At 41.9% G+C, this 20,429-nt stretch overlaps 1 long non-coding RNA gene across 1 annotated transcript in view; it reads left to right on the top strand.

Annotated features, from left to right (window-relative positions):
- LOC309801115 overlaps nucleotides 1-18,741 on the top strand; it is a 56,643-nt gene extending 37,902 nt beyond the window's left edge. The window contains exons 2-4 of the long non-coding RNA XR_014293530.1: nucleotides 674-775; nucleotides 18,186-18,329; nucleotides 18,572-18,741. This is a non-coding gene — a long non-coding RNA (uncharacterized lncRNA). The remainder of the gene's footprint in view (nucleotides 1-673; nucleotides 776-18,185; nucleotides 18,330-18,571) is intronic.
- Nucleotides 18,742-20,429: the final 1,688 nt, after the last annotated feature.

Here is a 20,429-nt window from a genome sequence, read left to right as displayed (position 1 = left end):
ACTCTTGAGCCAGGAGGTAGGTGTTAATGTCTCTAGCTGGATTCCTAGCAGCGGAGATATTAACATCTTCCTAGGATCCAGGAACCAGGCACCCTCTCTTCAAACCTAATTTGGCAGGTAAAAGGGAGAGAGAGCATTTCCAGTTGACCAGTTGAAGAAGTACAGAAAGCTCTGTGCCACAAAGACAAAAGCCAGTTATTGAAAGATAAACCCTAAATGGAGAAGGGGACTTCTTTAATGGGGTTGTCTGGTGTATGACTCTGGTGAGACTTTTCCCAACAAACTTCACCCCGTATGGGCAGGTGGGGATGTTAGGAAAGTAGTGGCTCTAGGACAGGGTCAAGATGTATAAAGTGCAGGACAGGTTGGAAATCCATGTCAGGATGCAGCCTAAAACACGATACTGTGACCAGCATAGTTGCCTGAGTGATTCTGTTCCCAGGAGGACCAGGAGTTCCTTTCTGGGGGTCAAGGTGTACATGGGGGAACTCAGAGGAACAAATTCCTCAGGAGGAAGAACACAGTGCCTCAACCAAGTTGCCCTTTGAAGCTGAGCCCAATTAGCTTGGGTTCAATTTGTAGGATGCTATGGATATCTTAGCCACAAAGTTCATAGTGGAAGTCAGGCCATGCTAAGAATTAATAAAAACTTCCTATTTTTTTTTTTCCTCAGAGTTTGACTGATAGCAGAGGTGAATTTTGACTTAGACTGAGCTTGAAATGTACTTGTTTCCTCTCCAAACCTGAGGCCCATTTGCACAAGCAAAAAGACAAGGTAAACAACTTCTGTTTAGACTTTCCAAGGTCTATTTCTCTGGATGACATAGAACTCTATGACACCACCTCACCTAGGAGTGAACCCAAACATTGGGGATCCTTTCAACATCCAAAAAGGGTCACTTCTTTGAAATGTGATGAATTCCTAGAATGACTTTCTCATTTAAATTACATGGATATCAGAGAAGCCCCGCCCAGGAGGTGAAGCAGAGCAAACTCACAATCTTTAACTACAATAGAAAATGCATATTTTTGATGAGCCTGCCCTTGCTGCCTTCTCAGGCTTAGAATGATGTGTTCTTCCCCTTTTTGCCTATGAGGAATGTTGTAAGTAGGCATAAACAAATGCCTTCATTATTTATCCTAGTTGTGCTGCACTAAATCATTCCATACATTGGAAATTTGCTATTTTATTTGGCTGGCAATTGCTTAAGCTAAGAGCCTATGAGAGTCTTCCTTGGGGTTAGCACTTGGAATTATCCTAGTGCAAGTGAATACCCATTGGACTGAAGGTTGCTACAAAAACTAAAGCCATGAGATTGGGTAAAAAATCCCTCCACTGCCCTGACCTCTGACACCTTGCAGCCCAGGTTCTATTGTGAATGTAAGGACAATCACCCCTCCACTGGGGCTGTGGCCAAGTGTATTATCACAGAGTCCTGAGTGAATGTCTCTCTTGGAAATCAGACTAATGAGGAGTCTTCTTTCCAAATTTTCTTCAGAGTGATCATCCCTAATAGAGAAGAAATGGTAAACAGTAGCAGGTTTTCCAAATGAAAACTTTGGCTTGGTTGATTGTCAAATACTGTGTTTTGTGCCATGCTGAGCTGTCATTGAACACTCTGTCACCACATCCCTTTCATGAAATTCCCAGAGACTAAGCTAGAGATCCAGATGGAGTGGACATCTAGCCATCTGTCCCCAAGCCAGCAACGTTCCTGATTCTCCTGCTTCTGTCAATGGCACCATTGTCCTAATTACCTGGGCCCAGGGACACCTTTTCCTGAAGAGTCATCCTTTATTGTTTCTTCCAAATATGGTTGGGTCTTTTCTCTCCACTGGCATCACCCTAGTACAGGAGCACAACCCCAAGTGACCATATGCATCCCAACTCATCTTTCTGCCACCACAAAGGGAGCATAGTGCCTGCATATTTATTTACTTACTGGGCTGGGTACCGTGTTAAGTATTTTACATAGGTCATTTTATTTAATGCAAACGACGATGCTGAGAGGTAAGTACTGTTTTTATGCCAATTTTCAGGTACCTTGCTCATGGTCATAAAGCAAGGAATTTGAATCCAAGTGTTGTAAACTGATAGCATTTATGGCCCCAATTCTTCATCCCTTCCTGTATCCTTGTCCTTTACCATGTGACTTCACAGTTCCCCTGTGAAGAGGTGGACTCCGTTTCCCCCACCCCTTGAGGCTGAGCTCAGCCATGTGACTTGCTTTGGCCAACAGGATGATAGCAGATGTCGTACAAGCAAAAGCTTAAAGAAATGCTTGCACATTTTTGTTTGCATTCTTGTTCTCTACCATAGCCACAAAGAAAAATGTCCAGGTCAGCCTGCTGTAGGTGAAAGACCCATCGATTAGATTCAGGTCACCCCAGTTGTCCCGGCCTTGATCACCTTAGATCAGAATATAGCCAGTCAAGACAGCAGAGCTGTCCAGCTGCCTAGGTGTCAAAATTCATTACACAATAACTTTTCATCATATTTCTGTTAAAAAAACAACCTACTAACCAGTTAATCAGCCTACCCATTCTTTTTTTTTTTTTTTTTGCAGTACGCGAGCCTCTCGTGTTGCGGAGCACAGGCTCCGGACGCGCAGGCTCAGCGGCCATGGCTCACGGGCCCAGCCGCTCCGCGGCATGTGGGATCTTCCTGGACTGGGGCACGAACCCGTGTCCCCTGCATTGGCAGGCGGACTCTCAACCACTGCGCCACCAGGGAAGCCCCCCATTCTTTTTTGATAACTCCATCACTTCAGAAATCAATGAAATTGAAAACAGGAAATCAATAGAGAAACCAACAAAACCCAAAGCTGGTTCTTTGAAAAGATCAATAAAATCGATAAACCTCTAGCCAGACTGACTAAGAAAAAAACAGAGAAGACACAAATTGCTAATATTAAAAATGATAGAGGAGGAATAACTATACATCACATGGCCATTACAAGGATAGTAAAGGAATTCTATGGACAAATGTACACCCACAAGTTCAATGACCTAGGTGAAATGGACCAATTCCTTAAAAGACACAATCTGCCTAGACTCACACAAGAAGAAATAGACAATCTGAATTAGAATATATCAGTTAAAGAGATTAAATCAATAATTAATAACCTTCCAAAACAAAAAGTACCAGGCCTGGATGGGTTCATTGGTGAGTTCTACCAAACATTTAAGGAAGAAATGATACCAATGCTCTACAATCTTTTCCAGAATATAGAAGCAGAGAGGATGCTTCTAAACTCATTCTATGAGGCCAGCATTACCTTAATACCAAAACCAGACAAAAACATTATAAGAAAAGAAAACTGCAGACCAACATTATTCATAAACATGGATGCAAAAATCCTCAGTGAAATATTAGCTAATAGAATCCAAAAATGTATTAAAAGAATCCTATACCATGACCAAGTGGGATTTATCCCAGGTATGCAAGGCTGGTTCAACATTCAAATATCACTTAATGTAATCCATCACATCAGTAGGCTGAATTTAAAAAATCACATGATCATATGAGTAGATGCAGAAAAAGCATGTGGCAAAATCTATCATCCTTTCATGATAAAAGAAAAAATTTAGAAAACTAAGAATAAAGGGAACTTCCTCAACTGGATAATGAATATTTACAAAAATATAAAACCTACAACTAACATCATATTTAATGGTGAGAAACCTGAAACTTTTCTGTGAAGATCAGGAACAAGACAAGGATGTCCCCTCTCATCACTCGTTTTCAACATATTACTGAAAAGCCTGGCTAATGCAATAAAACAGGAATAGGAAATAAAAGGTGTACAGATTAGGAAGGAAGAAATAAAATTGTCTGTGTTCTCAGAAGACATGATCATCTATGTAGAAATTCTGAAAGAACTGACAAAGAGAAAATCTCTTGGAACTAATAAGTACTTATAACAAGACTGCAGGGTACAAGGTTAACACACAAAAGTCAGTCACTTTCCTATATACCAGCAATGAACAAATGGAATTTCAAATAAAAAATACACTACATTAGCACCCCCAAAAATGAAATGAGATACTTAAGTATGAATCTAACAAAATATGTACAAGGTCTATATAAGGAAAACTACAAGACTGTGAAGAAAGATATCAAAGAAGAATGCAGTAAGTAGACAGCTATTCCATGTCACGGGTAGGAAGATTCAATATTGTCAAGATAGTTCTTTTTAACTTGATCTATAGATTCAATGCAATCCCAATAAAAATTCTAGCAAGTTATTTTGCGTATATTAATAGACAGATTCTAAGATTTATATGGAGAGGAAAAGACCTAGAATAGCCATCACAATATTAAAGGAGAACAAAGCTGGAGGACTGACACTGCCCAACTTCAAGACTAACTATGAAGCTACAGTAATCAAGACAGGATGCTACCAGTGAAAGAACAGACAAACCAACGGAACAGAATAAAGAACCCAGAAATAGACCCACACAAATATAGTCAACTGATCTTTGGCAAAGGAGTAAAGGCAATACAATAAAGAAAAGATAGTCTTCTCAGCAAATGGTGCTGGAACAAATGCACATCCACATGCAAAAAAATCAGTCTAGACACAGACCTTACCTCCTTCACAAAAATTAACTCAAAATGGATCTTAGACATAAATGTAAAACATGAAACTATAAAAATCCTAGAACATAACATAGAAAATCTAGATGACCTTGGATTTGGTGATGACTTTTTAGGTAAAAAAAAACCAATGGCATGATACATGAGAGAAAAAAATTTTAAGCTGGCTTTCATTAAAATTAAAAAAAAAAACTTCTGGTCTATGAAAGACAAATTGAAAAGAATAAAAAGAGAAGTCTCACACTGGAAAAATATTTGCAATAGACATATCTGATAAAGGATTGTTATCCAAAATACATAAAGAACTCATAGAATTCAACAATAAGAAAACAAATAACCCGATTAAAAATGGACCAAAACCTTAACAGACACCTCACAAAAGAAGATATACAGATGACAAATAAGTATATGAAAAAATGCTCCACATCATGTTATTAGAGAAGTACAAATTAAAACAACAATGTGATACCATTTCACACCTATTAGAATGGCCAAAATCCAGAACACTGATAACACCCAGTGCTGGTGAGGATATGGAGTAATAGGAGTTCTCGTTCATTGCTGTTGAGAATGCAAAATGGTACAGCTACTTTGGAAGACAGTTAGGCAGTTTGTTACAAAACTAAGCATACTCTTACCATATGATCCAGCAAACACACTTGTTGATATTTATCCAAAGGAGTTGAAAACATGTCCACACAAAAATCTGCTCATGGGTATTTATAGCAGCTTTATTCATAATTGCAAAAACTTGGAAGCAACTAAGACATCCTTCAGTAGGTGAATGGATAAATAAACTGTGATATGTCCAGACAATGGAATATCATTCAGCCCTAAAAAGAAATGAGTTATCAAGCAATTAAAAAGCATAGAGGAAACAAATGCATATTACTAAGTGGAAGAAGCCAATCTGAAAAGGATATATGCTGTATGATTCCAACTCTATGGCATTCTGGAGAAGACAAAACTTCAGAGACAGTAAAAAATCAGTAAGTGCCAGGGGTTGGGGAGGGATGGATGAATTGGTGAAGCACAAAGAGTTTTTAGGGCAGTGAAACTACTCTGTATATTTCTATAATGGTGGACACATGTCATCATACATTTGTCAAAACCCATAGAATGTACAACACCAAGAGTGAACCCTAATGTAAACTATGGACTTTGGGTGATAATGATGTGCCAGTGTAGGTTCATCAGTTGACATGATAATGTGGCAGGCTTATAAGTTATAACAAATGTACCACTCTAGTGGGAGATGTTGATAGTGGGAGAAGCTGTGTGTGAGGGGGGACAGGGAGTATATGGAAACTCTGTACTTCTGCTCAAATTTGCTATTAACTTAAAACTGCTCTAAAAATAAAGTCTGTGTAAAGGGGGAAAAATAAATAAACCAATTAACTAACCAAAGGGGAAAAAAAAAAGATTACAGATCCCAGCCTTAGTCTTGCCAGAGTGGCCCTTTACCCTTGAAACCTTGCTTTCTCAGTGTCCCGTCACAAACTTCTGCTCTAATCAAAGCAGCCTGTTCAGGATCCCCCAAATATTCCTTGGTTTTTTTCCCCACTGTCTTCCCAGCTTACAGTGTCCTCTTCCCCTGGGGAAAATGAGCCCATTTCCAAGACCAATGATCTGAGAGCCTTTTCCTGGGGTAGCAAGCTCTCAGCCCGGCATCTCTCTTCTTCCCTCAGAGCTCTAAAGCAGCAGTTCTCAACTGGGTGTAATGCGGGAGTGTCAAAATTTGATCGTGGTGATGGGAGAGGGTATTGCAAAAGCTCCCCCGCTGACTCCATGCCCCCTTCCCCACCCAGCCCAGCCATACCCACACTCATTGAGAACCACAGCTCTAATAGTTAGACCTTTAGTGCAAGGAAATATCTGTCCCCTCAGCTAGGTATATTCCACCAGGGAAATCAGATTCTTTTTCAGTATACCTTATTATGCAGATATTTCAAGTAAAAAGTACTTCGCCCTGGCCTCAAATTATCCCAGCCATGATCTCAACCTGATCGCTTTGTTTTAACAGTTCCAACCTTAGAATATTCAATTCCACCTTGTTCTGTACAGAAGTCTGTGTATCCATAAAAATAGACCATGTTTCTTTATCCTTGTGAGTCTTGATAATTATACAGGATTTTGATATTGCGTGTGACACATGTATTTATTGTGCATGCAGCTACACACACGCATAACATACTAACTGAATTATTCTAAAAAACACAAATATTTTGCGAGCTACAGAAACACATACTAAATATCTAAATCTACAAACTGCTGACCAACAGCACCTTTCCTAACAAAGAGAGCAGTTTAATAACAGTGTTAGAAAGCTGGCAATATGTTTGTTAAAATCTTTAATTTCCCAGAAGCCTCTGAAGGCAAAAGGTGTAAATGGAGAAACTGTCTCAGCCTGCGTGATCCGTGATGGCTCTGTTCCAAGCCCAGATGGGCTGGTGAGGAAACTGTGAATGGACAAATGATAACAGACTACTCTGTAATTCCAACAACAGCTCATTAGCAATCTGTCAGGGATTTTAATACGTATACTGGTGACAATGCAGAAATCACACAATGGTTACACGATCGTGCTCGTGTCTAACTGAAAAGGCCATTGTAAACGGATTGGCATGCTGGCTATAAATAAAACTGTAATGTCGCTAGAAGCACAGGCATATGGATATTTGTGCTCTTGTTGGAAAAGGATGATTTTGTGTGCTCTTAGGCCATCACAAGAAGCTGAGATAACAATGGTTTCGTGATGGAAATCATTAATAAATAAACAGCTAGGCCAGCATGGTGGGAAATGTGAGGGACATAAAGCCATACGGTTTTCCAAAGAATGAACAGTGATATTTCTCAGTTCTGAAAAAGACTGTGTCAACAATTTAAAATTCCCTTAGATCACAAACCTGGTTTCCAAATGATTTTAAACTTGCTAGTTAGTGGTTCAAATAGTTGCCATTGAAAATGTATTTATTAAACAGAAAAAGAAAATATATTTGTTTACGTTGTGTGTACACAACAGCCTGGATTTAATGGATAATCAGGGTTTGGTCTCTGTAGGGAGAAAGAGAATGAACATTTATGGAGCACCTATTATATGACAAGTACTTCACACTTGTGATCGTATTTAATTTTCACAACCCTGTTAAATGAGATATAGAGGAGATATTTTCCCCCATTTTACAGGTGTAGAAGTAAATGAGCCCCAGAGAGATTACATGACTTCATGAAGACAGTAAAGCTAGTAAGTGGAGATGATTCTATTTGAACTTACCTCGGTATGGTTCCAAAGCTAATCTTTTTTTTCCCACTGCATTACACTGCCTCTTAAGTTGTCTGTCATGCACACTGGGGAGTAGCCTTTTAGGATCCTTATTACTTACTGTGGACAGGCACAAGGGCCCTGGAGATTTAACTGGGCTCCACTTAGATGAAGGTATCCAATTTTGCTGGCACAAATGGACACTGACATTTTTTTTTTTAAAAGAAGATGTTGGGGGTAGGAGTTTTATTATTAATTTTATTTATTTATTTTTGCTGTGTTGGGTCTTCATTTCTGCACGAGGGCTTTCTCTAGTTGTGGCAAGCGGGGACCACTCTTCATCACGGTGTGCGGGCCTCTCACTATCACGGCCTCTCTTGTTGCGGAGCACAGGCTCCAGACGCGCAGGCTCAGTAGTTGTGGCTCACGGGCCCAGTTGCTCTGTGGCACGTGGGATCCTCCCAGACCAGGGCTCGAACCCGTGTCCCCTGCATTAGCAGGCAGATTCTCAACCACTGCGCCACCACGGAAGCCCAGACGCTGACATTTTTATTTTTATTTTTATTTTTATTTTATTTTATTTTATTTTTTTTGCGGTACGCGGGCCTCTCACTGTTGTGGCCTCTCCCATTGCGGAGCACAAGCTCCGGATGCGCAGGCTCAGCAGCCGTGGCTCACGGGCCCAGCCGCTCTGCGGCATGTGGGATCTTCCCGGACCGGGGCACGAACCCGTGTCCCCTGCATCGGCAGGCGGACTCTCAACCACTCCGCCACCAGGGAAGCCCTGACATTTTTAAAGTATCTACTTTTCAGTCTCTTTGGGGGCAATATCTGTGCTTCAGTGTTGGAACATTGCTGCACATGACATAAGGAGTTTAATCTATAAAATCCAGTCAAAAATAGTTTTGAAAGACTACATATATTATTCCATTTATATAAAGCTCAAAAACAGATCAAATTAATCAAAACTGTTTGTTAGAAATCAGGATGGTGGCTACATGGGTAAAACTGCGAGCAGGCACCAGGGGATTCAGGTATTCCTCTGTTTCTTGATCTGGATGCTGGTTGTACCACTGTGTTCACTTTGTGGAAATGCACTGAGTTCATATACTTATGATTTGAACACTTTCCTAAATGTACATCGTACTTCAGTAACATTTACCAAACAAACAAACAAAAATGGAAGAGAGCATTTTTCCTTACATGATTCAAATTGGATGCTTACATGATCAATTTTCATACTTTGTGGCCTTGGGCAAAATTGTTCTTAGGTGAAGCTTATAGTTAGAACTCTCCTTCTAGAGTTTGGAGATTCTAAGCAGGGGAATATGTGCCTGCCTTTGTGTGAATGAGTGTATGTACTCTTACTCAAGCATGCTCTGATCCTGGAAATGGAGTGATATCTGAGTTCTTTCTTACTCTCAAACTCCTGGAAACCCTGGGGTGGATACAGGATGCTGGTCAAATGTGAATTTTTCACGGGTGGAGCTTGGGGATATAGCCATCTCAGGTGGTGACCCCTTGTTGGCAGCAATCTCCTCTACAAATGGCAGTGGCAGGTACCTTCCCCTCTCAAGAACTAACTTGTCCAGCCAAGGTGTTGAACCCACTCTTACCTTGCGTCTTCCTCCCATTTCTCCTCAACTCAGCTTATTTCCAGGTTCCAGAGGAAGAGACAAGGGTTTGCTTGGGGAGGATTTATGTTTCCCACGTACACCTGAAGGGCTGATTCTGAGGGCTCTTTGACAGATTTGCTCTGTTCGCCCATACCTCAAACATACTTCCTACCTTAGAGCATATATGCAACTTCATGACAGTCTTTTTTACCTACAAGATAACTACAAATGAGATAGATTGTTGAAATGCTGCACGGCGTAGCCTTTGACAAAGTAACAACCTCCCTTCTAGAACTTTATTCTAAAGAAGTCATCAGACAAGTTTCTAAAGATGTATATTTCTCAAAGTGTGGTTTGAGGACTACCAGCATCAATATCACATGCAAAATCATGGTAAAATGTGGATTCTTGGGTCTTACACCTTTCTTATTGAAGCAGAATCTCAGATGTGGAGATTTAAAATTTCCATGCATCCCTACATCTAGAATACCCCAGATGATCCTTAGTCACATTAAAGCTTGAGGATCGTTGGTGCACAGCAGGGATGTTCTTGCAATATTATTTAAAAGAGGAACAAAAAAGAGGGGAGCCTACGTGTTCGCCAGAAGAGGATTAGTTAAAGTAATTTACAATAATATTCTGCAGCTCCGAATATGTGATGTAGATTCATATTTATTGACATGGAAAAATGGTTACAACATATTGCTGAATGACAAAAAGCAGGTTATACTACAGTATATTATAATCTGATAACATTTTTGTTTCTAAATATGTGTGTAGATGATATCAGAATACCAACAATGCTTATCTCTGGATGATATCCTTATTTTTCATTGCTTTCCTCTATATCTTCTGATTTTTTTTCAATGAACATGCAAAACATATTACTTTTATATTCTAGTAACTCAATAAAGCTATTTAAAAAACAGAAGAAGAGGGCTTCCCTGGTGGCGCAGTGGTTGAGAGTCTCCCTGCCGATGCAGGGGACACGGGTTCGTGCCCCGGTCCGGGAAGATCCCACATGCTGCGGAGCAGCTGGGCCTGTGAGCCATGGCTGCTCATCCTGCGCGTCCGGAGCCTGTGTTCCGCAATGGAAGAGGCCACAACAGTGAGAGGCCTGCATACCGCAAAAAAAAAAAAAAAAAACAGAAAAAGAAAAGTATTTAATATTTGATTTCTTGGACACGTACTACAGGTATACCATCTCAGTGAAATTTGTGTCTGGTTAATTCAGAAGATAGCAAAGGCTATCTCATCTTTTGAAGATGTGAAATGTCTAGAAGACACCTCTCTGTTGGTCCATCGATCAGCCAGTATCGCCCTTGAGTAGAACCTTCTGAACACAACATTGGCTTTAAAGCTGATGTTTTGTATCACAGGGATTTTTACTTATTAGAACTAGTGTCTTTTGAGGAGGTTAAGAATGGTGTAAGGCTGAGAAATGCATTCTCTGATTTTGAGAAGTGAATCTGGTGCTAAAAGAGAAACTGCCTGACTCTTGCATATAGGAGATTTGCAGCAGTGGAAAAGAGAACTGAGGAAAAGGACAGGTCATTGAATTGCAGCTGTACCCTGATTTTTATGCTTTCTTTCTACCTCTTGCCCCTAAAGTGTCTTTTTTTTTCTTTCTTTTTCATCAGCTTATTATTGTAATGAAAGAGAGACAAAATGAGATGCACTGAAAATTCTGGTATTTTGCCTCTCAGACCACAATCTTGAGAGTGCATTTTTCTTAATCCAGTTCTGTTTTAAATGTTGTCAGGATGTACCATAATTGGGGGTGGTAAATGACACTGGAACCACATTGCTACTCACTCTGGAAATGATATGAGCTCAGCATGCTTCTGATCAAATGCATTTCTGCATTAAAACTATTACAGGCAGAATGCCTCGATGGGATTCTTTCCTCCTAATAGTTTTCCAGGGTTTATGCTGAAAGGGTTCTGTCAATCAAGTCTGAAAATCAGCTTAGCACCCTGACTTGGGTTAATAAAATGCAGCTGGCAGGATCTCAGCTCAGAGGCCACCGTTCCCTGGTTCCGTCATTATAAAGCCCCACTAAAAATGCCTCATTATAATTGATGCTCACTGATTATACACCTTTTTAAAAAAAATGCAAAGAGTACCTCCAGAAGGAGTCTTTGCCTTACACAAGCCCGCTAGAAGAGAGACACATATCAAAGACAGATAGCTAAGAAGACGTAGGACAGGCTAAATGTATTTTCACAAGTACCCTTGAGATGGACTCGATGCAGATTCTGACTTTATTAGGTGGCTTGGGGTCAGGAAAATGCACCAAGAATCGATATAGAAATAGGAATATTGCCCAGATTGTGTGCTTGTGAAGGGGGCTCTGATAGTACTGTCACCAATAATGTGAAGATGAGAATTCCAAATGAAAAAATTAATTTTCCTAAGGAAAACAAGATGTCACGATGCAGAAAACCTGTGACAACTTCTCCGCCAGTTAGGACAGAACAAAAGCCTCTTGAATCACTAAGTCACTACCTGACTATGTAGCCCCCGGACCACCGTCTCTCAGTTTTTCTAAGACTAAGGCTTCTAGGCCAGTTGATTCCACTTCTCTTTGAATAGAAAAGTCTTCTCTCCTGGCTTCTTGGACAGAGGCACCCACACTAAAACGATCCACAGTAAAAGGACATTTGGGAGGTCAAAGTGCTGGAGTGAAGCTTCGTGGTTTTCAAGCAAACTCTACTTTCTGGAAAGTTTCTGCTGGCTGACTCTGAGGAAAGAGAAAATGGAATAGACAAACAAAGCCTGAGGTGAGGGGTGGATGTTCCCATCGGGGAACTCTCGGCCTGGTGGAATATCATTAAGGTGTATTACAAGCCAGGAAACTGAGGAAGAAACATTACTAATTATACTTCAATGTTGTTTCTTTGAATCTCTATTCAGAGACAGCTGGGGTGATTTCACAGGAAGGGAGAAGAAAACAGTTTTTTCATGGGTGGTAGGGCTACTGTTAAGGAAGTTTTAATGAGGCACTCTGGGCATGGTCTTAGCACAACGAAAATGGCTCTGGAGGTGGTGGGGTCACGTGACATTAATATGGGGAAACGCTTGATTCCATTCTATTTGCTTCAGATTCCTCTCCAAATATTAATTGCCTGAATTTCCCTGGTCAAGTGAAAAGGATAAGCATATGTAAATTTTTCATTTGGCTGTTTTATTACACTAGCCTGTATTCCTTCCAGATGTGGTCCGTACAGGTGATGTATTCTAGCACACATCCCCACATGCAGGTGAGCGGCAGAGCCTCCTGCACTGTCCTTGGGATGAGTTATGACTGGCTTATGTTGAGGACTCATTATGTGCTGCGCCTTGGACTGGGCTCTTTATATAAACCGTATCTCCTCCTGACTCCCGCACCACTCTATTATCTCAATGAGGAGCTTTCCTACCACTAACACCTACCTTAACTCTGCCTCCTCCTTCCCTAAAAACAATGGCTCATCTCTCTGCACTGTACTTCTGTGTTATTCCCCCAAATATAATTCTACCCCTTGCCTCCCCCTGCCCACCTCCCTGTGCCTCAGTTAGGATGACTGTACTTCAGTGACAGAACTCAATCCAAGTTCCTGTTTCTGGCATCTGTCTAGGTCCCCAAGGTCCTGGGGACTGACCCTGCCATAGCCCCAACCCAATAAGTTGAGCCTGTCCCTTGGGAACAGAGCCTTGAACCTGTCTGCCAACCGGGGGGCTCTGGGTACCTGCTTCCCTTGCTTTCCTTTTCCTGTGCTCTGCTCGTATATTGGGACACTTTCCTTCAATGAGTTCAAGTAGGGAAAAGCGTCTAGCACCATGCCTGACACAGAGGGCACTAAATAAATGCTGGAATCCCCTTACTCAGCTAGGCCCCCAAGTCCCTGACTGGGAGTGGCCTCATTCCTTGGACACCAGGCCTCGACCACTTATCAGAACCTCTTCTGGCTATACCCCCCATGCTTCCATCTCCTCCAGTTCATTGATTTGGGGCTCAACCTTGCCCTTCACACCATCCGTATCACAGCTGAGAGTTCTGGTGAATTTAATCAGAGGTCTTTCTTGAACACCTTGAAACAAAGGCCAGAAGATCCCAGAACAATCTCACACTAAAATTCTCTTTTGTTCAACAAATATATATTGATGATTCAGGCTCTGGGCCTCCATGGTCCCAGCCTAGGTTGGATGCTGGTAATAATGAGGTGAAAAAGCAGGTCTAGCATTGCCTCTCCTGTTACCTCGTGCTTCCCTCATTCCTGGAAGCCACAATCCCTACCCAAGGTGCACCCTCTGCAGTCTCATCCTCTGCCCCTTTAGCCAGTCCAGCTTCCCCCGCATCCCAAGTCCTTTTCAGGTCTTCTGTCCTACATGCACACAAGTGAAGAGAGTGTCTTCTCTCCTCCACTGAACCAGCAGTAGGATGACATCCTTTTAGAACTCTACTACTGCTTCCCAAACAGCCTTCTAAAGTCCTCAGGTGAGACTTATTGTTTTATTATTAATTTATTAATTAGTCAGTTCATTCACCAATCAATTACACATTGTACCCTGCTTAGAGACCACACAGCATAGGGTTAGAGCATGGACTCTGGAGTGAGACTGAGTTTAAAGCCTGGCTCTTCCACTTACTCACTGGGAAACCTTGGGAATGTTGCTTTTCTTCTCTGTGCATCTGTTTCTTCATCTATAAAATATGAGAGAGTACTTGACAGGGTTATTATGAGAACTAAGTGAGTTAGACAGCACTTTCCACAGAGATATTCTCAATGAGCCTTAGCTACCACTGCCATTGAGTGCCAGCACTGGGCTACGAGCTGGGAGGCAGTGGTGAATAGTACCTAGAGTCAAACAAGCAAATATAGGAAAGCAGGAGGATTGTAGTAGACTAGTACCAGGTGCTTGAGTGCGTAGTGGGAGCGTCGCCTGGAGGGCTTGTTAAACACAGGTAGCCAGACCCTACTGTATGTTTCCTATTGCTGCTGTAACAAATTATCGCAAACTTAGTGGTTTAAAACAACTCAAATGTATTATAGTTGTGAGATTCAGAAGTCCAAAATGGGTCTGACTGCGAAAAAAATCAAGTTTTCAGCAGGGCTGAGTTCCTTTCTGGAGGTTCTTGGGGAGAATAGCTTTCTTGTCTTTTCTAGCTTCTGGAGGCTGTGCACATTCCTTGGCTAGTGTCCCCTCTTCATCTTCAAAGCCAGCAATGGCTAGTCAAGTCTTTCTCATGATGATATCTCTCTGGTTCTGACCCTTCTATCTCCTTCCCCATTTAAGGACTCTTGTGATTACACTGGGCCTACCTGGATAATCCAGGATAACCTCTTTATTTTAAAATCAGATGATGGGAAATCTTAATTCCATCTGCAGCTTCAATTCCCCTTTGCCATATAATGTAAGATATTCAGAGGTTCTGTGGATTCGGATGTGGACATCTTTGGGGAGGGCCAATATTCTGCCTATCACACCTATTCTCAGAGTTTTTGATTCATTAGGTCTATGATGGGGCCCAATAATTTGCATTTCTAACAAGTTCTCAGACGCTTCTGCTGCTACTGATCCAGGAGCCATTTTGAGAACAGCTGGTTTAGAGACTCTGCTCATTCACATCTTCATCCATTCAACAGATTTTTTGGATCTCTAACTGTAAGCCCAACCCTATCCCAGATGCTGGTAATAGTGCCTGCCAATAAAAACAATTTAAAAAGGAAAGAAAAGAAAAAAAAAGCCCATAATCTAGCAAGGGGGGCCAACAATTTCAGTGTAGGGTGATGTGTAGTCTAATAGAGCTACGTGCAAAATGCTAAGCCTTCCCAGAGAACAGCGACTAACAGGGGCCAGGGTGGGCTTCGTAGAGGAGGTGACAGGCAAACTGGCTATGAACAAATAAAGAGGAGATTTTCAGAAAGTTAAGGAGGGGAACATTATTGCAGGTATTGGGGAACAGCATATGAAAAAGAGCATGACATGTTTAGGGAATGGGGAGTAGTTCTCTGCAGGTGGACTGGATAGTGCATTGCAGTGGGAGAAGAGTTGGAATAGGCCATATTGAGGAGTGCAGTGGACCTGTTTAAGTTACCTGCCCAGCCCACACTGTCTTCATTGAGAACATTCCTCTCTACTCCTCCAAAGATATGAACCTCAGGCTGGCATGTTTTGTCCACATGATCTTTCTTGACCCATGAGCTAAGCCAATCACAATTCCTTTCTCATGAATGTATTCTAAGAGATATGAAGGTTAGGTAGACTTGAATTAAGAGTGTCTGTTGGGGTGGGGGCGGTCATGTGTATTGATAAACATGTGGGAGGGTAGTGAGGAGATGGAGGGGGTGCTGCAGGAGAATGGGGCAAAGTCACTGAAAGAAGAGATGAGATACTGAAGGCAGTGAGAGAGGAGCCTGCAAACGTGGGACACTGTCCACGACAGCTCCCCTAATGCCTGTCTCTACTTCTTGTCTTACGAATATTTCTTTGTTTCTTTATTTCTTTGTTTGCCTGTTTCTTTTTTTTTTAATTTTTTAAAACTTAAAAAAATATTTATTATCATTATTATTATTTTTTGGGCTGTGTTGGGTCTTTGTTGCTGTGTGCACAGGCTTTCTCTAGTTGCAGCGAGCAGGGACTACTCTTTATTGTAGTGCATGGGCTTCTCATGGTGGTGGCTTCTCTTGTTGCAGAGCACGGGCTCTAGGCACGTGGGCTTCAGCAGTTGCAGCATGCAGGCTCAGTAGTTGTGGCTCACAGGCTGTAGAGCACAGGCTCAGTAGTTGTGGTGCATGGGCTTAGTTGCTCCGTGGCATGTGGGATCTTCCCGGACCAGGGCTTGAACCTGTGTCCCCCGCACTGGCAGGTGGATTCTTAACCACTGCGCCACCAGGGAAGTCCTGTTTCTTTTTTTGATACCTTATTTTTAGGTAGTTCTACGTTCACAACAAAATTGAGAGGACAGTACAGAGGTTTCCCATTTACCTCCTACCCCCACAGAGCATATCATTTCATCGTCAGTATCACTCACCAGCGTGGTACATTTTTTACCAAGGATGAACCTACGTTGACACATCATAAGCACCCAAAGTCCGTCTCTGGACTCTCTGTATAATAAATCTTTTTCTTAAATTAAATAGAATACATTTCTTTCTTTTTTTCTTTTCCTTTTTGTAACCAATAATCACTAACTTATATGAAGAGTTTAGATTTTATCTTGGCAGAAGTGAGCCAGTGGAAGTGTATGAGGCAAAGGAGTAACACAGTTAGATTTGTGTTTCAGAAAGATCTCTGGCAACAAAAGGGGTTGGGGAAGGAAGCTGATGAAAGGCTCTAGCACTGGTCTGGGCAGTAGAGGATGAGAGCCTGAAGTCAGGCAGCAGTGGTGAGGATGGAAGGAGGGGGTGTGTCTGAGGGATACTTGGAGGTAGAATTGACAGGTCTTAGTATCTTGAGTTGCAGGGAGCCCAGGCCACAAAGAGTTAAGGAAAGTCCTCAGTTTCTAGCTCAATGAATTAAAAGAACTTCAAACCTGTTAACAGAGAAAGTGAGGACAGAATCACATTTGGATGAAAGATATTAAGGTTAGTTTTAGACATACGTAGCATTTGAGAAGCCTGTGGCAATATCCAGTAGACACTGACACTTTATTCCTGGAGGTCAATAGATGAGTTAGAATAAAGGTGCATATAGGTGGCATCCACCTGATTGGATTAGATTCCAGAAACAGTTTAGCATGAGAAGAAAAGAAAGAAAGAAAGAAAGAAGGATAAAAAGAAAGAAAGAAGGAAAAAGAAAGACAGAAAGAAAGAAGGAAGAGAAAGAAAGAGAGAAAGAGGAAGGAAAGAAAGAAAGGAAGGAAGGAAGAAAGAAAGAAAGAGGAAGGAATGAAGGAAGAGAAAGAAAGAGAAAGAGGAAGGAAAGAAAGAAGGAAAGAAAGAGGAAAGAGAAAGAAAGAAAGAGGAAGGAAGGAAGGAAGAAAAGTGAAACAACAGAAATGCAGACAACACAAACATTGACAGGCCAGAAGAGGGACATGAGGACATGAGCCAGCCAAGGAATCTGAGAAGGAAGGGTCAGAGGGGTAGAAGGACAGCCCAGAGAGAGAATCACAGAAGCTAAGGAAGGAGAGCTTTAAGCATCAGGGAATGACCATGCAGGTCAAATTAAGTAATATGAAAGCTGGAAGGGGTTCGCAGTATTTGATATTTGAGACATTGTTGTCTTTTAAAGAGAGCAGTTCCATCAAAGTGGAGATAGTGGTAATAAGGTGAGGTCATCTTGGTTGAGAAGTGACTGGTTGCTAAGGAAGTAGGCAAAACAAGTGACAGCTTCCGTCTCTAGAAGTTTGGATGCGAAGGAAAAGACACATTTGGGCAGAAGCTTAAGGATGAAGACAGAGTGGACTGATTGTAAAACTGACCCTCATTCTTCATCCTTCCCTGAAACCACACCTTTTGTGATGTGACTTTGCAGCTCCTCCAATCAAGTCTATCTATTTCCTTGCTCCTGGTCTGGCCTGTGGTTTGCTTTTGCCCATAAAATGAGGCAGAAGTGATATTGTGCTAGTTCTAGAGGCCTGTGTACTTCTTTTCTCTCTGTCTTAAAATCCTGCCAGGCCACCATGAGACCAAGCTTGTGCTAACTTGCTAACTTGCTGGATAAGTGATCAGTGGCCCAGTCACCACTTCCCCATAACTAATAACCTGCTAATTTCCAGGCATGTGAGTGAGATCATCCTTGACCAGCCTGCCTCCGCCAGCCCACCTGCAGACTGCACACTCGTGAGGATATGCAGCCGGTATGTCAGGCTAAAGCCAGCCTGGCCCAGATGAATAGAATTGCCCAGATGACTCATCAATTTGTGAGTAAAAAAAAATGCTTGCTTTTCAAGCCACTGTTGTCAGGTGCTTTGTTATACATCCATAGGTAACTAACTGATTCAAGAATTTATGGGGGGCTTCCTGGGGGCTTCCCTGGTGGTGCAGTGGTTGGGAGTCCGCCTGCCAATGCAGGGGACACAGGTTCGAGCCCTGGTCCAGGAAGATCCCACATGCTGCGGAGCAACTGGGCCGGTGTGCCACAACTGCTGATCCTGCGCTCTAGAGCCCGCGAGCCACAACTACTGAGCCCTCATGCCACAACTACTGAAGACCACGTGCCTAGAGCCCACGCTCCACAACGGGAGAGGCCACCGCAGTGAGAAGCCCGCGCACCGCAACGAAGAGTGGCCCCCACTCGCCGCAACTAGAGAAAGCCTGTGTGCAGCAACGAAGACCCAATGCAGCCAAAAATAAATTAATTAAATAAAATTAATTAATTAAAAAAAGAGTTGATGGGAAGGTTTTCATTATCTTGCTTTGGCAGGGGGGAGATTTGAGCATATCTGTGTGTTGGGGTTGTTGGGGGAGACAGCCTTAAGATTCAAGAAAGAGGGAGGAAGTGATGAGAGAAGGGGATGTGACCAAAAACTCAGGTGGAAGATTAGCCTGGGAACACGCAGAGAGCCTCCTTTCCTTTCAAGAGAAGAAGAAGAAGTAGGGCTAGAGGAGGATTGTCCTGGACTGAGATTCAGTGCCTCTCTGGGACTTCAGCCCTAAACTGTGAGGGTGGTAGCTTCTCCAGCTGCATCTCTGGACATGCTCACATTTAACATCCAACCAAAAATTAACACCTCAAACTCATGCATTTCCACATCTGTCAAAGCTAAAAGGGGCATCTGAGACAGATTGCCTTTTGTTTTCACGGGCGTGTCAAATGCCGCAGTGACAGCAAAGGAATAATCTTCAGTTTGTGTATAATGAGGTCTGAAATTTCCGTCTCCACACATTGATCATGAATCTTATTTCACTAGATAAACTGACAGCAGAGTCTCAGGTACTTAAACAAAATTTTGAAAAAAAAATCACACAACCACCCACATCTATGGGTTTTTTCCTACTATCACTTTTATGGTTCAGTTATTTTGTCTAGATGCACTCGTTTCCAGTTTTGTCTGGATTCCTCAACAGCCAAATCATTCCTTAATTCTAGACATATACTCCTCTATCCTGAAATATGATTTAGTGGAAAGACAACTGGTTTGGGAGGCAGAAGAACTGAGTTCTAGCCTTGATTCTGCTAAGTCACGTAACCTCGGTTTTCTTATTTGAAAAATGTGTTCCTCCAGAAAATATTGATTGAGTACTTACTTACCATGTGCTAGGCACTGTTTAAGTACTTAGGATAGCTTAGTAAAAAAAATGAAACAAACAAACAAACAAAAAGCAAAAACAAAAAAAGACCCCTGCCCTCAGGAAGCTACATTCTGGAGAAACGTCAGACAATGAAAACACATGCAATAAACAGGATAATTCTATCATACGATAGACGGTAAATAGTGTTATGGAAAAAAAATATAGATCAAGTAGGAGTGGGAGCAGGTTGCAGGTCAAGGGAGACCCCTGAGGAGGGGCTGGAAGGGGGTGAAGGAGTTACCACGAGAGTATCTGGAGGAAGAACGTTCCAGGCAAAGTCCCTCAGAGTATCTCCTCAGTCTTTCCCCCCATACTCCGTTCCTCTTTGCTGGCCTTGGAGAAGGTTTACAATGCACACAACCTCAAGGCCAGGCTTCCATACCACTCCACACATTTCTTTAAACAGCCAACAAATGGCCAACTGTTCCCTTTGAGCGAGCCCCATGGGCATTAGGTGCAAGAGTCTGTTGTCTTGCATTTACTTTCAGGGAACTCTGTGTGCAATTTTCCTGCCATCCAAAAGGCTAGATCTGTATTATGCCAAACATCACATGGGTATTTCCTTCCTGCTGTGCACAGGGCAGTTAAAGCTGGCAAATGTATTTTTTTTTAAAAAATAGACATGACTCTTTTTTTTTTTATAATTGCTGAAAATTTTTAATATTTCTGTCATTTCACAAAATATCTTTTGTTGACATTCTACAAATGATACCATCCAATAATGTCTC

Source organism: Mesoplodon mirus (genome assembly GCF_964341445.2).
Source record: "Mesoplodon mirus genome assembly, chromosome: 3".
Taxonomy (NCBI): domain Eukaryota; kingdom Metazoa; phylum Chordata; class Mammalia; order Artiodactyla; family Ziphiidae; genus Mesoplodon; species Mesoplodon mirus.
Note: the sequence above shows the minus strand (reverse complement) of the source record. Positions and strands in the feature narration are given on the sequence as shown.